At 42.3% G+C, this 6,197-nt stretch overlaps 2 protein-coding genes across 3 annotated transcripts in view; one reads left to right on the forward strand and one right to left on the reverse strand.

Moving 5' to 3' along the window:
• The window catches only part of LOC145452069 (tyrosine--tRNA ligase, cytoplasmic-like), a 539,006-nt gene that overhangs the window by 317,056 nt on the left and 215,753 nt on the right, over nt 1–6,197 (reverse strand). The gene's annotated exons all lie outside the window — the stretch shown is intronic.
• Nucleotides 1–6,197, forward strand: part of LOC145452077 (single-strand DNA endonuclease ASTE1-like) — a 173,125-nt gene that overhangs the window by 121,298 nt on the left and 45,630 nt on the right. The window lies entirely within an intron of this gene.

Below are 6,197 nucleotides of genomic sequence, written 5' to 3' on the forward strand. Positions count from 1 at the left end.
GGGATAGAATATGACGCAAGCTACTAGGAGAGATGTAGGCCTACTACACAAGTAGGCTTACACAAGCTAATGCCGATATCTCAAATCTCAATCTGAAACAAGACTGCGTAGTGGACTAATGTTTATACATTAAGAAGCGCATGATAGAAACCTGCAATGTGGCCAGTGGTGACCCAACGACTATTGCAGGGCGAGATTTCCGGGGGCGGGAGGGGGGCTGTAAGTATGTAATCCCAGAATCCCCCCTTTCGCATAGCAACTTAATATAGGTGCACCATATGGAAATTTATTACGTTATGTGTATATGACACTAAACACGGCTTTGAAGCAGGCCTAAATAGAATACAACTGCTGCAGGCTAAATAGACCATACACCAATCTGGAAAGCTAACGGCTGACATTAGTAATAATCCAGCACACCACGTCAAGGTTCCTGCCAGGCGCGGGATTAGGCCATATCTATTAATGCATGGTTACAATGATAGACTATATCAAAACTAAGTACCTCTACAGCAGGGGTTCTCAACCCGCGGCCCGCAGACGTATATTTTGCGGCCCGCGACATCCTTCATCATGAATGCAATTACTACTGACACAGTATTGTTACATGTTAATCTAGCTTTAGCTCCCTTATCGCACCGTCTCTTTCGTTTGATTACTCATTCTTTGAAGTGTTCTGGATCTTGATAAATGCTCGAGTTTAGATTGCTTTTGTTTTGAATCGGTTTACGACTGGACTCTGATTCAAGGAAATCCCGCAGCGTAGTACATTTTTAAAGAGTGTTTCACTCACCGCGAATGGTTGGAAGCTTTGAACAGAAACAAGAACAAGTGACGGGAAATCAAACGTCGAAAATTGGGTTTGTAACTCTGCGTGGAACGATGAATTTGCTTTCTCAGATATAAATGGAAAACCGATGGGTCGTATACAGGCCGTGTTATTTTTGGCATTTCAGGAGCCAGATGCCAAAACTGCCAAAAATAAAAATTTGAAAATGCCAAAAATAAGCAATTTTTGGCAGATGCCAAAAATACCACGGCCTGCCAAATAGTGTATTTTGTTCATGGTGTTGTGTTAACAGGACCGCGTTACAAGCGAGAAGAGCGTTCGTGAAAGGCAGGTTTCTTAATCTGGGTCCAGCCCACCCATTAGGGGTGAAAGCATGGTGTCCTAAATGGTGTGGGCACAGCGAGATTGAACGGCTGACTGCATTTGGTTTACGTCATACTTTCCATTTGTCCAAAGGCAATTTTACGACCATTTTTGACCGGCTTGTCGAGCGCTAAATTTGATAAAACGGGTATCAATGAGAAGCTGCCGCAGTACTGATTATTAAAATATAAATTATATTCTGCTCATGAAACTGGAACCCCCAAAATCAACCACGATTTTTCCATTGTGATCGAGTTGAACATTGTGACGCAACAAACTGTCTGGCTATTTCTGAGCTGAATAGTCTCGTTTTGCCAGACAGTCTTGTTGCGTCAATGTTCTTAAACAAGCTAACCTTCCCAGGACTCTTCCATGCGAGTTGGTAATATTAAAGCCACCTGAAGTGAAAAAATGTCCTCCAAAAATATATCGGTAGACTGAAGGAGAGATGATAGTCGGGCTACTAAATAGAATGTGTTGAGAGACAACACAGGAAACTCCTGGAAAAGGATCAGGAAGAAATTTATTTCCGCGATGAGATCGATGGCACTGGCGAAGTGATCTCTTTTTATGATGCATGGAAGTCGGTTCGGCCCTCCAAAGATTTTGAAGCTCTGAAAACCTTTTGTGGATGACTGGCAACATTCTTTCCCTCAGCGGCTACTGTTGAAGCCGATATTTCCCAGATTCGCTGGGCGAGAAATGAATTTAGGAGAAACTTAGCTGACCTGAGTTTGGAAGCACTGCTACAGTGCAAACGATTTAAGTCTATTCAACAGCTGTGACAATCAGCAGTTGAGCGTGTTTGTTAGGCTTTTCTTTCTTTTTTTTTGCTTATTGGCACCGATTCCGATGGATACTGCACATTTTGTGGTTTCGTTTGATGTAATTAACCAATGAAATCGTTAGGTTTTTTCTTCTCTTATTGTTTGTTGGCACTGATTATACGTGGATGCTGCACATTTTGTGGTGTCTTTTGACAAACTAGCCCAAATAAAGCGTTTTTGTGACTAATTCGAGGCTGAAACTATCTATTTAGAGGACGATGCCAAAACTGCCAAAAATAAAAATCGAAAAATGCCAAAAATAAGTTATTTTTGGCAGTTTTGGCATATGCCAAAAATAACACGGCCTGGTCATATATGTTCAAAAACAGTGTCGTAACGAAGCGTAGAAGCTTAAAATGATACCACGACAGTTTCTTCTGGAGTCATACATATCGCCTGATCTTAGAAAAAACGTTGCTAGCTAGGTGTCAAGCCCGGCAATCCATATTTTGAGGCATTGTTAAAATTACCGACGATGTTACTGACGCTGACGTAGCATCGTTTAAAATTGCTCGTTATATCTCTAAACCCAAGAAATCTGCTAGAAAAGATGTATTTCAATAAAACTTCAACATACTGTGCGAATATTCGCCGTTTCTGGAACTTAACAGCAATGACACCATCACCTGACAAATTTTAAAGCTACAGTTGTCTGATTCAACCGAACCAGAAAAGTAACAGCAATGTCAGTCGATCTTTTATCGCATGTTCTGAAACACGTTTCCGCGTAGATTACTATAGCCTAGAATTGGACGAATCCACAGACTCCTCATAGTAGCCTACACACAGTACATAGCTTATTATATGGGTGCATTTTATCAGAGTGGAAATATTTGCAGAGGAAATGCTGGCAGAGCAAACGTGGGTAGGGGACCAGCAAGAACATCCACTTGACAAAGATGACTTCTGTAGCTATTGGTGCTGGGCTCCAGTCATAGAAGGAAAAGAGAAGGGTTGATTGGTTTGCTCCGACATGACCCCGAGTGCTAGATTTCTTCTCGTTTCACTGAGAACTCAAAGTTATAATGGCCTCTGAAACGAAGACGTTTCCCTAATTTTTATACTTGCTTGCTCACGCATTGAAACGGAGAGTTCGGTTCTCTGGTGGAAGGGTGCGAAGTTGCATATACCGACTTGGCAACGAATGCAATGCACCCTCCATGAAGGGATTGACTTGCGCCGTAGGAGGACACGTATTCTCACTAAACACAGCAACTGCAAACTTACGAACGCTGCCCATGAATGCTTTAGAACGCATAAAATTGTACTAAATGCCCGTATACGACCTGTAAATAGGCTACAGTAGCCTAAATTTATTAGCAGCCAACAGATAAACTATAATAAAGTTCTGCGGCCCGCAGCGTCTTTTGCTGTGAAAATGCGGCCCGTTGCACCAGGGAAGTTGAGAATCCATGCTCTGAAGCATGTAGAGACTTCATGATTATCTGGATATGGGGCTTTCTAACAAATGCAGAGATTTGATGATTGACCCATCTCAACGGAATCATCTTTTTGATTGGTACACGGATTTCCACGTCTATTCGCTGTAACCCTTGAAAAATAGCGCTAAAACCGGAGAGGGAGCCCCTTCAACCAGGGAGGCACCAGGCGACCGCCCACCTTAACAATCCCAAAAGCCACCTCTGGGATAGACTGCATTAAAACTGAGGAGCCTACACCTACCGCATGCAGAGACTTGATTATTATCGGGATATGGGACTTTTCTAACAAATGCAGAGATTTGATGATTGACTTGTGTTACGAATTAGGGATTTGGAAACGTATCAAGCAACCCTTTGAAACATACCGTATAATGCGTAATGCAGTGACGTGCGGTGAGGTTCATGACTGGTGAGGCACGGACCCCCCTCCATCGCACATACATACACTACACACACAAACACGCACGCACGTGAGGTAGGCCTACCTGATAAAGAGACCCAAAATGTGAATAACAACAGCAGCGGGTGTAGGGAGCATTTTCTGTGCACACTGATAGCCGTTGCAATTCCACATTATACAATACATGTAGGATTGGTCGCTATTGTGTTAAATGGGCAAGTTTAGACGGATAATACTAACTATCTCTACCAAGGACCTGTATAAATTATTCGAAGCACATGGAAATAGCATCCTCATATACAAATATTTTCTCAGTAAAAAACACTAGACGTGCCGAATTTCGAAAGAAAATACACTAGGACACTAGGCCAAGTCAAAAGTGTAAAAACACTAGTAGTACCACTCACCACAAACAACGACAACGCAGGCTCTGTAAGTATAGCTATCACATACCACAATTAAGGGTTATTATAGGTATTGCAGTCGAACACAGCATAAAGGCCACAAACAATGACAATGCAGCCTATGCAAGTAGCTATCACATACCACAATTTATCGTAGCTATGGATGGAAAATACATAACAGCTACATAAGTAAGGGAATGTATTTGCTGCGCATTACGTTTTGGCCTTCGCTCGCTACTATAAGACTGTTGGATTCCGAAATCGATAGCGCGTTTCACTGTGCTGCGATTGTCCAATTATTAGCGTATAGTACATGAGGCAGATTCCTTTGTGCCTCACCTGGCTATTGTTTCTCTGAGATGGCATTGCCTGTCATAAAGCCGAATGTCACCTTCCTTGGTGATTTTAGGGGTATTATGGTGCCCTGACACTGTTAATATTTGAATTTTCAGAATCAGTGTGACGATAGCATTTTATTCATAGCAGTTATTATGAATTCCGAGCTATTTATTATGAATTGTATTGTCACAGGTGAGGCACGACCCGCCCGTGCCTCACCTGTGCCTCACTTCTCCTTTTGCGCAGTATTTTTCAATAAAAAATTATGAAAACTGATGATGTTGGGAGCAAAAATTTCAACTTCAGTTATTCATGAACATCGATGTTAAATATCGATAATCATCGATTCATCAAGGGTTTTCAAATTTTTACGTACTCGCCCTGACGACAGGTGAGGCACTGCCTCACCTGCCTCATTGGACCGCACGTCACTGGCATAATGTGACAATGGCAACAAAGAAGGTTTGAACTAAACTATATGGAAAGAGGAATTTTTTGTGACTTTAATTGCTACTTATACTTTGCCACATTGGCTTTATTTTTAACCTGACTGGATTACGCATGCGATGTACGCAGGCAACGTAATCGTGGCATATTAATGAAAAGGCTTCAAAGTAAACGAATTTCCTGTCCAGTTGATACAGCCTATGGCTTTAGTCATTCCAAAAGCAAGCTTTATGTCTTGAATTCCAAGCAACCTTTCGCGGACCGCACAGAATAAATTCGCGGGCCGGACTTTGCCCAGGTCTTATAGGTAGGATATACCTTCTTCTTCTGTCTACTAACATCGGTTCTCCGCTAGAGATCATAAAGCGACTTTGGAGAGGACTTTTCCGCAGCAATGGGCCTCTACGCCTATTCCCACCCAAATAAAACTGCATCCGCTCTGAAGTTATATATAGTTGTTAAGACACGAGAAGATGATTGAACCTTGGCGAATATATTGACTATTGGGTACCCTTTCCCCACGAAAACATACGCATGATTTATAGAAATGGGAATTTCGGCGTTGGCCATTACCGAGCCACGGCTCACCAAGACATGAGAAGTTTCAGGCCATGTAACATGCGACTCCGAGACCTGTGTCACAACCATTGGCAGCGAGAAAACCTTGGCCGAAAAAGATTGCCCATATGCTGACCGAAAACTTCGATATATGTTTAATTGTCCATCGGTGCCTAAATGACTTGCGCCGAATATTCCTATCCGGGCAATCTAAACCCAGCAAGAGAAATGCCATCCCGGGGAGAAAATTTATTTGCCAGTGCAAAGATACCAATTCGAAATCGTGTGCGTCTTTCAGTTTAGTACGTGTGGGCGATATCAATATCTTTTGGCATAGCAGACAGGAACCAAATGACATCTCGTCAGGAAGTCATTATACCAACGGGCCAACCCGAATATGTTTATTATTATTTACGGGCCCTGCATTTTCCAAGACACCTCACTCAACTCCACCGGTGAATCTGATTACGTGAGCAGAGAGAGGATAAAAATTTGATGACAATATGTATGCAATTCTCGATCATATGGACCAATTCAATCATGAATTATATAAAATTTTTGCGCCTTGCACTTTTAGGCGGTGACGGCTGATTACAACAAACCCCGCTTATGTGCTATCGTTGCGGT

The sequence above is a fragment of the Botryllus schlosseri genome, chromosome 12 (genome assembly GCF_051294905.1).
Source record: "Botryllus schlosseri isolate E-star chromosome 12, Bs_hap1, whole genome shotgun sequence".
Lineage (NCBI taxonomy): Eukaryota > Metazoa > Chordata > Ascidiacea > Stolidobranchia > Styelidae > Botryllus > Botryllus schlosseri.